This window comes from Rousettus aegyptiacus, unplaced genomic scaffold (genome assembly GCF_014176215.1).
Source record: "Rousettus aegyptiacus isolate mRouAeg1 unplaced genomic scaffold, mRouAeg1.p scaffold_m13_p_3, whole genome shotgun sequence".
In the NCBI taxonomy this organism is placed as follows: Eukaryota; Metazoa; Chordata; class Mammalia; order Chiroptera; family Pteropodidae; genus Rousettus; species Rousettus aegyptiacus.
The window spans coordinates 47,380,968-47,399,216 of NW_023416306.1; the positions used below are offsets into that span (position 1 = coordinate 47,380,968).

Below are 18,249 nucleotides of genomic sequence, written 5' to 3' on the forward strand. Positions count from 1 at the left end.
ACTGAGAAGGGAATAAAATTTGCAAAAGTAAAATTAAAAACCATTTTATGAGTAGGAGAAGCAAATGATGAATTCAGAAGTTGTAAAAGAGAGAGATGACAAAAGAGCAAGAAAGAAGACATTCTATAGAAAAATGCTGACGACTGGGTGGGAGGGCGGCGGTTCCAGCTGATGAACAGAGCTGTTGGCTAGTCAAATTTCAGTTTAAAGATGTAAAAAACGCCCTATTTTCTATAGGGTAGCAAATATTTGTTGCCTAAATTTTAGTTCTGATGAAACGTAATATTCATAAGCAGATATTTTATAAGCGGAAGTCTTAGAAATACCATATAAGTCAAAAAGCAGAGCGTCATACTTTTCAGAGTCATATATTTTGGGATACTTTTTAATAAAAGTTCTTGTTTATTTTGTACCAGGAAGAACACCAGGGAATAATATTATTTTGAAAAATAGCTAGATGGAATAGAATTTATATTCCCCCCATAAATGGGCAGGACGTAATTACATCTGAATAAACTTTTATATCTAGTTGTTTAAGTATTTAAACCTTTCTTAAGATAATTTTTCAGGGAAATTTGTCAATTTGGATTATCCTCACTTTTTATAACTTCTTTTCTTTTCTGGCACACGGCTTTTAGCCAGTCCTTTGATTCTTAGAATGCTCCTCCCAAAAAAGATGAATTATGGAGATGGAAAAGAAATTCAAATAAGTCAATGGGGCTGCTTGGCAGTAGTCAGCAGAAAACATGTGGTTAGGAAGAGGTTGAAATAAACTAAAATCAAGGCAACTGTTTTTTTTTTTTTTCAATAGTACTTGCTATTTCTATCCTCCATTTCCATAGAAGGCAAACTAAGATGGTATAATAAAAATAGCTAATGTTCATCAAACTAAGCATATGATGTGCCAGAGCCAGTTTTCAGTTCTTCGCATGTATTAACTTATTTAATCTTCACAACAACACTGAGGAAGATACCCTGTAAGCATCCATTATTAAATTGTCATAAATTTTGTAAGCCTGTGGGTAGCTTGAAATCAGCCATTGTCAGAATATTTATACCATGGAAATCGACATATGCTACAAATCAGGGCTTTGGTGAGGAGACCTAGTAACCATTTTCTAGAATATCACTGCTATTGTTCTTTATCCACAGATTGGGGAAACCAGGACACAGAAAAGTTATGTAAATTTTCCATGATCATCCAAGTAGTAGTCAGTAGTTAAAATTGTATGATAGGCAGCACCACTTGAGAGCCCAAGCTTTTAACCATCATGCTGTTTATGATACAACTGAAATATACCTAGGATATGACTTACAAAGTCTAGGATTCTAATTTGGACTGTTCTACTACCTACTGTTTAAGCTATTTGAATTTAAAGACATTTTATAATAGAAATGTTACAATCTAAGAATGTTTCACATTTATCTCTGCTATATCACAAATGAAATAGATTAGGTAAAAATGCAAAATAATCCTTGATTATCTATCTCCTTCTTTCCTTCCTTCCTTCCTTCCTTCCTTCCTTCCTTCCTTTCTTCCTTTACTCCTTCTAAACTTTAGTTATGTCTTTGCTTTTGGAATAGAATGTATGCAAATCTCTTAGGACTTTTGGCAGCATTTAAGGAGGACTATAGTGAATTATCTCTCTAATGCTCTCATACTGCTCTCCTCATTATTGTAGAAGCAGAACAGCTGTGCTGACAGTGGGCATCATAATCATCATTAATAAATATTTATCGAGCATGATATTTGTGCTGAACAATGAGGACATACAAAGGTAGAAGATATGGCCCTAGAGCTTGTCCAACAAGTGGTTCAGGTAACAAGAAGAAATTGTTCAAAAGAGAAAAGTAGGGCTTGGGAAGTCTTTCAGGGAAAGGAAATAGCTCCTGGGCTACAGGGTCAAAGGGAAAGTGTGCATTATAGGTAGGCAATATGACTTGAAGGAAGGCACTTGGGGCTATTATCATTTTTGTCTGTGGAATAATAAGTAGTACAATTAGGCCTAAAGAAAGGTTCTATAATAGGGGAAGAGGCTAGAAAGGATAGACTCCTGCCCGAGGAGGGTATTTGATCTTTGACTAAGGAGGCCAGGCTTCCTTTTTTGAACAATAAAGAATCACCCAAGGTTCTTGAGCACACGAAAGATGCACAAAGCTGTGCTGTGCATAAGATTAAAGTTAGCCAGGTGTGTAGAATAACTGGAGGAGAGAGTTACTGGAAACAGAAATAACAGTAAAACAATAATCTATTACGAAAGCTTTTTGGACATGGAAAATTATTATGAAATAATTAGAATTGTAAGGAAGATACAATTAGAATTGCAAACTGTGATTACGATGGCACAAAAACATATGCAATGGCAAAGACTAGAACGAACTCCAACTAAATTAATAGTTATTGGGTTTGGCTGGTGGAATTATGGGTGACTTTTTTTTCTTTCTTTTTTTTTTTATGGCAAGGAAACTCTTGGTTGACCTCACAGATTGCAAGGACCTTGTCAGCTTACAATCCTTTATTTTTTAAAAAATTTTTTTACGCCTACAGCAACTGGTCTTCCAAAGTGATCTTCCAAAGTGGTCTCCCATCTCCCATCCAAGTACTAACCAAATCCGACCCTCCTTAGCTTCCAAGATCAGACGGGATCAGGCTTGTTCAGGGTAATACGACCATAGACATTTCTTTCTTTTTTTTATTCATACCCTCTTTGGCAGTCATCAGCTTGTTCTCTATTTCTATAAGTCGGTTTCTGTTTTATTTATTCATTTGTTTCATTTTTTTAGACTTTGCATATAAGTAAAATCATATGGTATTTGTCATTTTCTACATGGCTTATTTCCGTTAACATAATATCCTCCAAGTTGACTCATGTTGTCACAAAAAGCAAGATTTTATTCTTTTTTATTGCTGAATAATATTCCATTGTACATATGATTTTTTCTTTAATCCGAGTTTTAGTATTATGGTCATAGTTTGTCATTCCCCCTCTCAAAATGCATGTAAATAATGACAAATTTTTGACAGAAAGTGAGATGCTTGAAGGGGATACCAATTTTAAATAAAATAGCAAATTGTACTTTGGACATAATAAGATAAAAAGAAAACCATGCAAATGTGGATGGCTTTGTGGCAGCTGCAGTTATGGGATTAAAATTTTGGAGCATATTGAATATTTGACACCCTGTTTTGTGAGCCATGAGAGTGACTGAAAATCCTGATAGGGAATTCAAAGCAAGAAAGACTGAGCAAGAAGATCTAAGCCTTGGGGGCGGGGGCCAGGGGGCATTGCTCAAGAAGGCTCAGAAGAGGAGGAAGAAGTGAAGTCTATGGAAGGGATGGAATGTAATTTACCTGAAAAGAAGGAGCAATGTTAAAACCTATTAGGACAAAGAAACCAATGTAAGTTTGTAGTTTATAAAGTAGCTGACTTCTGAGAGTTAGAAAAAAAATGAGGACTGAGAAAAGTCACTGTTTCTAACTTCTTGGACTGAGGAGGGTAAAAAAAATAATAGTAGCTTTATTTATTGAGTGTTTCCTCTGTATTAGCACCATAATATATATGTACTACATCTACTGTCTTTTACAGTTCTCATAACAGAGTCTTGCTTTGGTTGCCATTATTATACTGTCCTCATTTTAAAGATGAGGAAACCGAGACGGAGCATTTAAGATGGAAGAAAACTTAGAAATAATTTGGCACAAATCTCATCATTTTATCAGTGAGGTTAAAAGGGCTCATGAGTTAAAGTCATATAGTTGTCCAGGACAGACCCATCTGAAGAAGAGCTCACATCAGAGGGGGATTATGTATCCAAACTGTCCCTTACTGATGGCCAATGTACCTCCTAGTATGGCTGAGCCCCATGGTGGTGGTTCCTCATATTTACTTTCTACATTTTCTCAATACTATATAAATTGTCTAAATGTACAAATTTTGATGCTATTGTCACTCAATGTTATTTGGCTGCTCCAAGTAGCTTTCATATTTCATTATTAGCAGCAGTTGTATGGCAATGCTGTTTAAGCCTGTTAATGGATCCATCACTAACGTGGAAATTTTAACCTGGATCTGAGATGGGATCCTACTCAGGAGAAAAGAAAAGTTGTGATAATTCAGTAGAACACAAATTGAAAGTGTGATTAATGTTATATATTGACAATTCAATCCTACAAAAGAAGGTATTTAGGTTATAAGTGGCCTAACAGATCTCCGCTTTCAATGTTTATGTTAATAGATAGAATTTTAGATGGAGACAGGTTTGCCCAAGTTTTGAAAATACTCTGAATACACTAATTAGAATAGGTCAGATACTGTACCCTAGATGGTGACTATCAACCAACAATCCATCATGAGTCTACTAAAATCTTGGGCTCTGGAAACATCGCTAGCAAATTTCACAGTATAAACTCTCACCAAAGTGGGAAATTTTATAGATTTTGCTGTTAGCATAATATGTGATCTAATACTTCCACAAAAATGTAACCATGTACTAAAATTGTTATTAATTTGAATTAGAAAAGTATGTCTATTTTACTAGATTTATAAAAATCTATAACTGTTACATATGCAATTTTAAATATATTTATGTATTATTAATATATTATATCTATTATAAAAAAGATGGTCCAAGTATTGAACCCAGTAGAAATTTTTATTTTGCTAAGATTAATATAACATAATACATAAACTTCTGATCATGAGACCCACGTTCTAGTAACCTGACCTAAAATCAGAATATTTAGGTGAAGGCAAAAGTTCCTAAATTATGTATCTCCTATTGGTCCAAAGAGTGTTTTTCAACTCACTGTGAATTATGAGTCATAGTCGGATGTGTACAACATAAAAAGAAATAGAATGGAAAATATTAACTTCAGAGGGTATTGCTCTTAGTAAGTTTAAGTACTGCTTTAGGAAACTTTTGGTTACTTTTGTGTGTTGGCCCTAAGATGCATTCCTCCTTCTGCTCAGCTCTATAAAGCAAGTAAGGGTCGACTCGTACAGGCTGTACTTCCCTGGCCCCTGTGTCAGCTGCAGTCAGCCCATGAGAGGCACTGGCAAGAGACAGGAAAACTAAAGAACAGGAGAGGAGAAGACAGAGTATTTCCCTCTTCTCTTTCTGCCTCTAGCTGTGTCTCTAGCAACAGCTTTATCTCAACTTTGGCTCTCACTCAGAACCATCAAGGTTTCAGATTTCACCAGGAGACCCTGGCCTCTAGGCTCTGTTAATTCTCTCTCACCCCAGTTTAGGGGTAACAGTGACTTCTAACTATTGGTACTCTCAGTTCCTTATTTGACTTCTCAGCTCTTCCATCACTTATGTAACTAATTCCCTAAATTAAATTCTTTCTGTTTTCCTGGTTGGGCCTTGACTGATACAATTCACTATGTACCTAAAGTACGTGTAAATTGGGTCATGGCGTATGATACATTTCTTACTGAGAGTAGTTGTTAAAAAAGTTTGAAAGCCACAGTCTATGAAAATAAATTTGATAGCATGCAATGAATGGTGTTGGGATCATTTGTTCAGTTGGGCTTTGATGGCTATTACTGAACTAAAGAATGTGAACTTGGAGACTTTTTTTTTTTCTTTTAAGGGAAACAGGGTGGCAAAGTAGAAGGTTTACTGATTGAGAGTGAGGAGACTAAGATTCTAACCTTGATGGGTGGCGGCCATGGGCAGTCCATTCAACCATGTGTTCCAGCATATTATGCTTATTTAAGTGATGGAACCAGAGGTTCTGAGATTGGTATATATTTTTTAAACCAGTGACTATTATAAAAAGTTATAGTTTTACTCTTCCAAGTAAGACATTGATATATAATCTGCGACAGCTCAAAGACCAGTGATATTAGATTTGAAGGCTGTTTGAAAGAATAGTCACTTATCTAGATCATTACATTTTTTTTCATTATTTAATTTTGTTCTTCAATTGATAAGTAGTCATTTATTATGTTAGCATTAGAAATAATAGCTCACCATTCTGCTCTTAGGTTCTTATGAAAATAATAAACATTGATATAGGCCATAGGACCTGCAGAGTATCAGGTAATGGTAGTTATCATCATTAACACCAGTAAATAAATCACACCATAAAATTGTCATATAAAGACAAATGCCCCTGATATGTGGGTATATTTTAAAGCAGTTCAATTAATTATAGGTAAAATGTGAGGTGTTAACCACTTTAAGATTCAGATGTACCCCTAACCCCTAAGTCCTAAGTATTAAACAAATGCACAAACAAAAAAATGTTATATATTATTATCTTTTTTTACCTTATCAACAAATCCTTTATTTTCCCTCATATTTAAGGAAAGTCTACTACCAAAAGTTCCCAAATAGCCTTCATAGTAAAATTCCAACAGATAACAGAATCTCTCTGCTGAGATAAGCAATTGAATATGCACAAGTCCAGACTTTTCCTTTATGCCCAACAATCATTGAAGTCAGTGACTGTTCAGCTGAGTTTATCTTAAAGGGAGATAAAAGCTTCCTGCCCAGGACAAACCATACCCCATGTAGAATCCAGATGCTGCAACCCTTTCTCCAAATTTATTATTCTTATTTTATATATTTATAACTATTCCGGCTGGTAACACCATTGAAAACTAAAATAAAACCATATCGATGTGGAATGTACTTCATACCTCCCTGCAGAGAACCTGACTCCCCTCCATCTCCAAAAGCAGATTGTTTATCTCAATTTCTTTAAAGAGTCACCTAATATGATTTTAGTGGTTACTTCTGTTTTTATAAGTCCCTGTTTATTTTCTACTCTTTTCTTGAATTATATAGAACTTCAAGCATAGAAAAATGACTGAAATAAGACAATAGCAGATTTGCGCTTTTGTATACTGTTCTTGAAGTAAGAACTGGGTAGGTGACATAATGCAAGTCAAGCTGGAAAAGGGTGGCATACAAATGAAAGGCAGTGAATAGTAACTGAAAAGATGAGTCCGGTTACAGCTGAAGGTGGTCTAAAAGTAAAATGCTACAATAAAATCCAATAAAACAGCGTGAGAGACGGATACAGCCTATTCTGCTATTGTGGCATTTGGTTGAGGGGCTTGGAGATGAGCTAGTGTCACATTGGCACAGAAGCATGTTATCATTCAGAGAAACACGGTACAAATCAAAGGGCAGTAGGTACAATGGCCTGCCAAACAAAAGTTAAAATATTTGAACAATTTATGACAATAAATTTTCAGACACTGAATTCATGTTCTGATTCCTAATGTACACCTGCCCAAAGATGTGTCAAAGCCTCAAAGACATGTTGATGACAACATTTATAAAATCTTTTTTTTTTTTTTTTGTCTAGTCAACATACACACAATGGAATATTATTGAGAAAATTTTTCAGAAGGAAATTATCCTCAGAAAGCCTATCTTTAGAGACAAATGAAGCTTTCCTTTGGGCAGTTAGAAAGCATTTAACTTATCTAAAGATATATTGAGTTGTATAAGGTTTAAGGGTAGACATGTTTGGACATATAAAATGTGCACATTGTTTTTTATAGTAATAAAAAATTTTATTTAAGAAATTTAAAATTATAGCCGACATACAAAATTACATTAATTTCAGGTGTACAACATAGCAATTAGACATTTAAATAACTTGCAAAGTGATCACCCCAATAAGTCCACATCCTTGCCAACACTTGTTGTTTGTTGATTTATTGATGATAGCCATTCTGACAGGTGTGATTTGACAGCTCATTGTGGTTGTAATTTGAATTTTCCTGATGATTAGTGATATCGAACATCTTTTCATATGTCTATTGGGTATCTGTATGTTCTCTTTGAAGAAATGTCTATTTGGGTCACAATTAGTTTTATAAAAGTTACAGAAAAGATTCATTTCTTATCAGGAAAGTATCCTGCATTATTAATGCTGTTAATAACTCATTATAGGTAATTCTTACCCCATTTGAGGAAGATTTCATTGAGAATCTGATGAAATGTATGGACTACTTTTGCAGAAAGTATACATTAATGTGATCATGGAATTTCAAACACAATTTCAAGGAATTCTCAAAAGCTTCAAAGATCATTTATATTCTACCTGCCTCCTGCACTATAATGGGTGAAGAACCCTGTATTAATGACAAATTATTGGGCAGTTTTTACATGAGAAACAGATCATTCTGAGTCTGGAGGCATACCAAGCTGAGTTAAAAATTCTGACTTCATCATTTAGTCATCTCTAAGTTGGTTGATCACATTCCCCTTGCAATTAAAAAGAAAAAATATATAGAGCATGATTTATATATATTTATTCATAATACATGTAGTCAGTATTAATATAGCAAGTGTATTATAAAACATACACAAAATGAGATGAAGATGACAGAAAAAATTTAAATATCTTGCTAATCATAATGATATCATACTATCAATAGCTAATATCTCAAGGCAAAATATATGTTTAGGTCAGAATTTATCATTAACATAAAGCCAAATTTCAAACAGTCTTGGATAACTGTGAATGTTTTTGACCTATATCTTATCAGATCTAATTAGACTGTCATTGTTTTCACCTTACAATATGGTTGACAAAGAACTCTTTGATTCGCCTATACTTTGCATTATCAGATTTATCTCTACCTTTGATTTCTTTGAAGGAATCCTTTTAAAGCCACTTGTTTTCCAAATAAGAGGGTTGATTGGTTAAAATCAGACGATATAATCTGTGGAAGTATTAAACTTTAGGCGATGCCAATGCCCTGAAAGTGAATGAACCAGAGGGAGCATCACTGTCACTCCGCTGCTAGTGGCCCTGCTCCTCTGTAAGTATTCCTCAGATAAAATTATTGGTACAAGACCAGTTTATTTGGGACCGTGTAAAGATGCTAGGTTAAATGAGCATAATAAACATTTATAAATCTCTCTCTCTTTTTTTGGGTCATTACATCATTACATTTTTTAATCATTAAGGAAAAAGAATTTCTAACATTCTTCCCACAGCAAGATGAATTATCTTGCCCACTCTACTTTGGAGATCTCTGCCTTAGGCAAATTGCTTACTGCCTTTCAGCTTCCTTGTCTGTAAAATGGGGATAATATCACATATCTCATAGTGTTAAGTGAATGACATGGCATATGTAAAGGTCTCTCCACAAATTCTAGTAGATGATTAAAAAATAAATAAAAGAGAGCTGCTATTATAATAACTACTACTCTATTACACAATTGCCATGTAAGCACTCATGTTATTCTGAGACTAATTTAAAATCCAAACAAAAACTCCTCTCGAAGTTCTTTATTTGACTGAAAGAGCTGTTGCTTCTCCTTACCTCCCACCTTCTCTGTGCCATTCTGAAACAAAACAAATCAAACCAAACCAAAATAAAACAAAACACCAAAAACATACCAGCATTTTCAGCTTGGAAAATAACATAAAGCTTCAGAACACTTAGTAATCATGTTCATTAACATGATAATCAGTAATAGAAAGACCCACTAAATTCTCTGTCATAGTTTTAATATAGAGCTCTCATCCTTTCAGTCAATATAATTTTTAAAACAGTATACAGTAGTCCCCCTTTACCCATGAGAATGTTCCAAAACCCCCAGTTGATGCCCCAAACCACAGATAACACTGAACCCTACATATATGTTTTCCTATACATACATACCTTTTCACTTAAAGGAAGCATTATATGGCTTCTCTTTGGCTTATCCAAATAGCCAAAATCACTATTGTACTTTGGGGCCATTATTAAGTAAAATAAGAGTCTCTTGAACATAAGCACTGCAAAACTGCAACAGTCCACCTGATAATTTAGAAAGCTACTAAGTGACTAACAGATGGGAAATGTGTACAAGGTGGAAACGCCAAACAAAGGGAAGGTTCATATCCTGGGTGGAACAGAGCAGGACTGCATGAAGTTTCACTGCACTACTTAGAATGGCATGCAATTTTAAACTTATGCATTGTTTACTTCTGGAATTTCTTATTTAATATTTTTGGACCAAGGTTAACTGTGGGTGACTGAAACCACAGAAAGAAAAACCACAGATGTGGGCAGGGGCGGGTGCGTGTGTGGGGGGGCTGGACTACCATACAATGTTCTAGGCATCCAGTTGATTGCTTTAAGTTTCAAAGATGAATTGAACTTGCTCTATACCCTCTAGGCATCAACCATCTAGTTGAGGATAGCAACTAATCCCATCAAAGTGATAATGGCTGTAATGCTGTGATAGCCATGTACCCTGGTTGCTAAGGGAGCAGAGTAGGATAAGTGGTTTCCTTGGCCAGAGGAGGGCAATGAGGGGCCCTGGAAGAATGCTGGGCCATAGCCGAGTTTTGAAGGGTGTATACTGGGGTCCTGTATTTCCATCAGAGGAAAGTAAGTCCAATATCACCCCTTAGGAACCAGCAGGTAGACCAGGTTTCCAGAGCTCAGGCATTTGGGGGAAAATCAACAAGGCTGACAGAGATCTGTCTATGTACTGCCTTGGATGACACACTAAGAAAGCTGAAATTTATCATATAATGGATTGGGAATAGACAAAGGCTTTTAACCTAGAGAGTAATATGATCACAAAAAGAATTGAGGTGGTATTTTGGAGGAGTAATTGTGGAAAAACAAAATCTACTGAGATTGTTAAATGGAAAAAAGAAAAGAGAGGAGCGTTTATTTCTGAAATAAATTTACTTGCTAATTCTAAACTCTTCACTAAATTAAATGTTGGCTGATTCACTTTGTCAAAGTTTAGTTTCCATGACTGCAGAGAGGTACTCATTCTCTCAATGTCTTACCTGCTCCTGTTTGAAGCTAGGCAACATCTCAGTCAGCGTTAACAGTTTGCCTGGTGGAACTAGAAGCTTCCTAACTTTGTGCATGGAAATTTTCTTCGTAAGGGTGTTGTAGCTAGATATCAATTTTCAAACCCAATATCTACTCTCTGTAGAATGGCAACCATAGCAGACTTACCTAAGAAGTGAATGTGACCATACAATGATGAAAAACAAACAAACAAATAAACAATACTTCTGTCCCTTGATTGCAAACTAGAAAGAGAAAAGCAAGTTTGCAGAATATATTATGACTTATCAAAGTCCTAAAGGAAAATCTTCATGTGAATATAGCATGTGAACATATCCTCCCAGAGTCCTATTAGCCTCCAACCACATTTGCTTTTATGTGATTTTCTGCAAAACAAAAGAACTGCATCATTTTTTTCTCCTTGACATCAGTTGTTAAATTTTGCTTTACCTCAGAGATGAAGCTCATGCTGTATGTTGTACAATCTTCTTTTCGTAACGAGTCAATGGTGTTGCCTTTTCATTTCTCCTGAGTGTAGGTCTTGTTTTATAAAATTTCTACTTGATGCAGTGCAAGCTACAAACAAGATAAGTCTTTAGAGGAAAGACTTGAAGGGAAAAGGTGGTGCTTTCTTAGACCAACATGAAGGGAAAAGGAGATGGAATATCTATATTTAATCTCTGCTCCCAATGATAGATTTTATTTTTAAATTCCCATAGTTGTGCATGTAATATATAGATACTCATCCCTCTAGGTAGTGCATCAAAATTTTATATCAGCTGAAAAATATATGTATGTAACAAAGGGAGTGTTTTTTACTTCTGACAAAATTCCAGAAGAAATGACCAATCTCTTCCTCCAGTTTCTTACTAAGATGATTGTTCTCTTTTTGAAATTTGGCATGGCAGTTGGAGGTAGAATCTTAAAGGGATTAAGGGCACTAATTCACGAGGAAATTATGGTAAAGTCATCAATTTCCGAAAACATGGCATGTGAGGGAAACAAATTAGCCACCCCCAAATTAAAGCATATTACCTAATGTAATGAGTCTTGCCATTAGGTTAAAGCCCTTTTATAGACAACTAGGTTATCTGGTTATATTATTAGTTGCAATTTAATAGGCAGAAATTATACTTTTACTACATTATTAATTTTGTTTAAGATTTCTGGTTCTGTATTTCCCCCTTAAGTTATACTAGCATATCCTCAGGCAGAAAAAGAAGTCCTACAAAAGATTCTTCAACACATACTATATCCTATTTACCTTAGATGTGTTATATTTTGTTGTCATGAGGTTGACTTTGGGATAGACATAAAATTATGAAGTTAAAGTTGATAAGCAAGTACAAGGCCTTAGAAAAACAAGGTGGGTGATCGCTGACACTCCTAGCTCCCTGAAAATGGTGCCCGTTGCCCCTTGCAGATTCTGCTTCTGACCAGCAGTGGACCAGCAAAGTAAACGATTCTTGCCACTTAATGACCACATGCAACAATTGTTTTTTCATTGCTTCATGTCTTCAAGGTATACAGTACATACTTTTAAGCATCCTAGAACTGCATTTCAGACGGGATTGCTCAAATAGAGTCAATTTGGCAACAGTAAAATGGTCTTAAAATAGGATTTTACTCTAGGGGGAAAAATTCTCAACGAAGTAGTCACAGTGCACTTTGAATGACTAATTTAAGCCATTACATTACAAAAAAAGGATAAATCACACTTTTCAGAACACTACTGTATAGGACCAGTTTTAATTTTAAAAAGCAAGCACCTACATTAATCTGAGTCTAAAATAATAGGCCGCTGATTTAAAATCTAACATTCTTTCACACTTCATAAAACTAAAAATAAAATTGTCTTAGCAAACATTGACCTATTCCTCCTGCAAAATAACTATATTTCAAGGAAAATTGGAACAAGAGGTCTCAAAACCACAAAGTGCCAGCAGATTACTGTTTGTAGCTTTAATTGGTCTTAAATGTGGGGTGGAAGATTCTATAGTCTGTAGAGAATATGAAATTTATTCCCTTTCTTAAATCAAAAGCAGATTCCATGCTTCAACTGCCCCCTAACCCACCCTCCCCGCCCCTACAGGGTTGTTTTTCCAAATTTTTGTTTATATTTTACATGAAGATGACAGGTGAGGGAAGGTCAAAGTGCTGTGTCTGGTCCACAAAGTAAACAGAGAGGTTAGGGCGGGTTTGTTTATTTAGAAGGAGTTAAGCCTCTCAGTTGTTTTTCCCTCTTTGGCATTTGGAAGCTTGCTGTCTTTTAGAAGGGAGGCAGATTTAGCAGGAATGTTCTTTGTGCCCGCCTCCCTTTTTACAGGGGGAGGGGCGGGGAAAGAAAGCCGATTTGTAATTACACCTCGGGTTGGGGGCGCGGGGAGCGAGAAAAAGTTTCAGCCTGCAAGGCAATGCCTCTCCCCCCTACTCCCCACTCCGCGGTCATCACTGTGCCACTAACAGCTTTGGTGCCACTCGGAGCCATTCCCCTGTCCCCTCCCCTTCCTTCTGCAGGCTTGCTCTGGCTGGCGAAGGCACAGTTAAATTCCAGCACCTTCTTCACATACCCCCAAACTACTATACGCTATTACTACGCTGCCCTCCCTTTCGCTTTGCCTCCCCTGTTACTCCAGCCTTCCTGGAGCCTGGCAGCGCCCCTGCAAGAGGTTTGCCGGAAGAGGGATAACAGGCGCCCAACTCCATCAAGGCTTGGGGCTTTCTGCGTCCTGCGCAGTTTCTCTGCTCCAGGCACAAACACGGCCCGAGAGCCGGCGCCTTGCAGACACACACGGATCCACGCATACAGTAGAGCTGTCTCGGTCCACATTCTTGCACACCGCCCCCTTCTTCCCCACGAGCTCCCGGAGTCGCTGAGCCTGGCGAGTGACAGGCGCTTCCTGCCAACCCGCGCCGGGGAGGGCAGGGAGGAGCGGCGCGCGGGGCCAACTGCGGCGCGTCTTCCGGCGCCCGTGGAGGCGGCGAGGGTGGGACGCGGGGCGGAGCCCGAGTTTAGGAAGAGGAGGGGATGGCTGTCATCAATGAAGTCATATTCATAATCTAGTCCTCTCTCCCTCCGTTTCTGTACTCTGGGTGACTCAGAGAGGGAAGAGATTCAGCCAGCACACTCCTCGCGAGCAAGGTAAATATAACTTACAACTCCTTTCTCCTCTTTCTCCTCCCTCCGGCCTCCCGGCTGCAGCCGCCGCACAAACCCCTCCGGCACCGCGCCGCCTTCTCTGAGGATTATTCATTATTATCCTAATTATTATTTATTGTGCATGCACGGAGACCAAAACAAACAGGCGGGCCAACCGCCACAACAACAAAAAAGCCCGCCTCCTCCTCGCGGGCCTCAGGTGGAATGCTCTAACGACAGCACCGGGCGGCGGTGGAAGAAACGGGAAAGTTTCAACCGAACCTTGCTGTTCTAATAATAACAGTAGTAATTACTACTTCAAGGCGGCAAGGGGGAGGGGGGATTCCCAACAAACCATTGCCTTGACCCTGAGTAGGCAGTCAGCGATGCGCTGCCAACTCAAGGTTGCAACACACACTCTCGGCAAGGTTGCAATCCACCCCCCGCCCCATCCCCTTAAAAGCTATAGGGGGGAGAAAGGAGGTGAGGCAGGAGGATAGGGGAGGAGGATGGAAACGCGACAATTCATCCCGAGCAGTCCTCCTCGGAAGAGTTGGAAGTGGAGCGGGAGAGAAAGGCAAGGAGCACGGGCTGGCAGCGGGGCGCCAACGAACGCGGCTGTAACCCGCTTCCCGGGGACTTGTTTAAAGAGCTCCGGCTGCGGAGACCCGAGCGGATCGCGGCGGGAGAAGCCTGAGCTGGTGCGCCGAGGAGGCGGCTGCCACCGCTGCCGGGCCGGTGCGTGCGGCATCGGAGGTGTCACCTCCACTTTGCGCGTTCTCTCGGGCGGGGATGGGAATGCTGACCAGTGGGCAGGCCTTTAGAGAAAGGGGCTGCCCTGGGGCTGAGCCCGGGGCTCTGAGGGCGTCCTGGCGGCCGCGCGGGCTTGGGTGTTGAAGTTCGGGGTGTTCGGCCCGGGCCTCTCTGATGGGAAGGAGGGAGTGAGGGACGATGCACAGAAGGAGGTCGGAGGTGCCAGTCGGGCACAGTTACCCTGCCCTTCTCCTCCCCGGGTTTGTTTTGTTTTGCTTTCCCTCTTCCTCCTCGCTTGAGCCGCGGGAACCGCAGGCGTAGGGCGCCCCAAATCGTCTGGGTGCTAGGGGCGCTCTGGGGCCCGGGAGAACCACGGTGGCTGCGGGCCGGGTGGCCATGATCCGGATAATCCTCTCTGTCACAAACAGGACCCGCGCGCACCCGGGCAGCGGCTGTGGCGTTCGCTGGAGAAGGGGAAGGGCTTTAGGGGATTGGCGGGGGGTGGAGTGGGAATGGGGGGCGAGGGCCGGAGGCTGGGAGACCAGGTGGGAGCCTCCTCCCAAAGATGACACGCACCCCTTCTTTCTCGTTCCCTGCTTTCGAGTTGCTTTATTCCCATCCCAACCCGGCTTACCCCTTCCTCTACTCTCCCCTCCATCCTGCTGTCTTCCCTCCTCCCGTTTGCGTTGCAAAACACGGCCATGCCATCCGCAAAGGTGTCGCGATGCACTTCCCTAAATAACCGGTCCGGCGCTCCAGCCCCTAGGCTTCTCCGGCTGCGGGGCGCACACGGAGCCCAATGCCCCCGGGTGTCCGGTACCAGGCCTTGCACCCTGGGCGCAGTTGCACGGCGAGCGGCCGGGGGCAGCAGTGCAGGATCCAGAAGATACCAGCACTCTGGTCTGGGCACTCGGGCCGGTTTCCGGTACACGCGGGGAAATCGCCTCCTGCCAGTGTCTGCGCGCTTGCCCCTACCCCCGCCGCCTGGATTGCATTATTATTTTTATCCGGGTTGCAGTTTGCGGCGGATCCTGGTGAGCGCGGGGTTGGCTGGACTGCTGGGGGATGGGGGGTGGGGATGGAGGGAAGTTGGACGCGGATCAGGCAGGAAAAAAAAGTTTGGCAGGGCGGCTAAGTAGGGTGGGGGGTAGGAGGGGGCGGCGAGCTCCCGCTGCTCGCGTCTCCGCGCCCTCGGGGCCAGCGCGAGTGTGTCTGCGCGTGAGTGTGTGTGTGTTGCGCGCGCCGGGGCCAGTGAGTCGCGAGCAGGGGCGCGGGCAGCTTGCCCGTGCCCTCCCCCGAAGCCCCTGGAAGACAAGGCTAGGTTTGGTGGCGGCAGCTGGTTGGGATGGTGTGTGCGTGTGTCTGTGAGTGTGAGTGTGCGCGCGCGAGCGGCAGAGAATCAGGAAGTCACAGCAACGAAGCGCACACAGACATGTTTGATCGCCGTGACATGACGCGCGCGAGGGAGGAAGCGGCGGCGGGGGCCGGGCCGCGGGCTGCGGTGCGGGCCTAGTGCTCGGGCGGGGACACTCGCTTCGGGTGGCGGGCGGCACAGCCACTACAGGCTCGGCGAGCCCTGCTCCTCTTTTTGTTCCGCGTCCTCCAGGTAAGAAGCCTTCGCCGCCTCTGCTCGCTGTGCAGAGCTTTCCAGCACTTTCCCTGCTGGCTCCCTCAGGTCTCCCGGCTCGCTTTTCCTGCAAAGTCAGGCAGGCGGGGGGAAAACCGGCTCCTTGCCCTCCTATCGATCGCGTGGAAAACTTTCCAGCGGGAGGCATCGTGCGGGGGAAGAAGGCCTTGTTGGCCGCTGTCGCTTGTCAGTTTTCTCCTGCGGTTCCGGAGAGTGGAGTCGCAGCGCCCTGGGGCTGTTGCACATTCAAACTTCGGGCCTAAACGTGCCTCTAACTCTTGCAGGATTTACTCCAGCAATAAATAAGTGTTCAGAGTTATCCACTTGGTCTTGCTAAGCGTTCGGATTTTTTAAGAGAAGGAGACTGGCTCACAAGTCGAGGGAAGTGGGGGTGTTGTGCAGATTCATTCCTTCTTTAATGTCTGCACCGGCTGTTATGTAATTTTAGTAGCACATGGGTGCAAAGCCCATTCTGGGCTTCTCCCCTCCTTTGTTTATATAACTTTTGGGAGAGTTTTGCAAGGTTGTTGCTTCCCCCCCCCTCCCTAACCTGGTGGAGGTTGGTGCTTTCGAAAAAGCAAAGTGACCCGGTTTATTATTTGCTGGAGAGGGTCATCATTGTCATTATGTAGGCTGTATTCTCAAGTATGTGTAGTGTGTAGTGTTAGAACATAGGACATTAAGAATACATTTGTCTACTGCATCGAGTGATTATTTTTAACGTCTGTGCTTACCAATAGCAGAGGTAAATTTTAAACTTCCATTTCGGAGGACTTATTTACATACACCTGGTTGTGCCATGCTTATAGGGACAGTATGCTTGTGTGAGCAGAAATATTGTCGTTTGCATGTTGAGGAGTAAATTCCTGTCCAACCACTAAAGCTCAAAAACCTCGGAGAGTTGTACTAAAATAAAAGCCATGCCCAGTGCGTGTGTGTGTACTTACATATGTACTTTGGGTTGTTTTCCGTAATATTTTCCATCATTTATTTGGGGGATCACTACCGGAGGCTTGTTTGCCAACAGTAGGTTTGGTAGACTTCCAGCCTACTGCAAGCACACTGGTGAAGTGTTAAGAGGTGTGGCTGGTTGGAATTCAAGTTGGTGCATTGTTATGCAAATTGAGCACACTTTTAGGAATCTAATTGCCCTTTTCTTCTCCTGGACTTTTTTTTTTTAAAAGAGCTCTCTGGCAACTCAAATGTTGGCTCCTGGAAAGATATTAGCTACAAAAGATATTGAAGTGGACTGAGGGGAAAAAAATAACCCTGACAAACTTGTAGACTGAGGTCGGCTCTCCTTGAGGCATTAAAGAGAGATACTATATTGGTAAAGAACATTGTAAAAGAAAATAGGAGTTTGGGGTATCAGAACCCTTGAAGAATTGGCAGAGGTGATGGAGTGCTTCTTTCAATGCAGCCTTTCTCTTATGAGTTACATCCCAGCTTTGGGAGTAGCTGCACTGTGGTGTTTCACAGAAAATATTCACCGCAAGAGTGTGTTCAAAGCAGCCTTAGATCTTTTCTTTTGTTCGTTTTTAAAGCGGTTTTTGAGCATTTCTCGTCAAGTTTCTTGAAAGGTGCTTTGACCAACACCTGAGGCTTGAAATTGACAAAAAAAAGTGCCTGTGTTTGAGTTATATTGTTAATGCTTGAATTCTGTTTAAAATATTTTTGACAGTATAACTAGAAGACTTTGACAAATAATTATTTAACACTTTTTTCCTTTAATTTTAAAATGTCATTTTACAGATGAGTATAAAAGCACATCCCATTATTTTTTAGGAGATAATTGGAATACCCCTTATATTACTGTAATATTTTTGACATTTCATTTTAAAGGTTTATTATATATTGGAGCAAGACCATAAAAGAGAAAACTTTCATAAATTATAAAAGTGATGCTGTTCTCCAGTGTTTTTATGTTTTTTTTTTTTTCTTTAGAAGTCTTCCTT

The 18,249-nt window shown here is 40.8% G+C and overlaps 1 protein-coding gene across 7 annotated transcripts in view; it reads left to right on the plus strand.

Annotated features, from left to right (window-relative positions):
- SMARCA2 (SWI/SNF related, matrix associated, actin dependent regulator of chromatin, subfamily a, member 2) overlaps positions 1 to 18,249 on the plus strand; it is a 182,586-nt gene that overhangs the window by 10,729 nt on the left and 153,608 nt on the right. The window contains exon 1 of one of the 7 annotated variants that reach the window (XM_016162637.2): positions 13,786 to 13,917. The exons of 1 other annotated variant lie outside the window; for it this stretch is intronic. The gene's annotated coding sequence lies outside the window, so the exon portion shown is untranslated. Of the gene's footprint in view, positions 1 to 13,785; positions 13,918 to 14,257; positions 14,492 to 14,535; positions 14,653 to 14,805; positions 14,928 to 15,221; positions 15,702 to 15,876; positions 16,274 to 18,249 lie in introns of those variants that run through there. 5 more of the 7 variants (XM_016162643.2, XM_016162641.2, XM_016162642.2 and 2 more) reach the window with 5 other exon arrangements.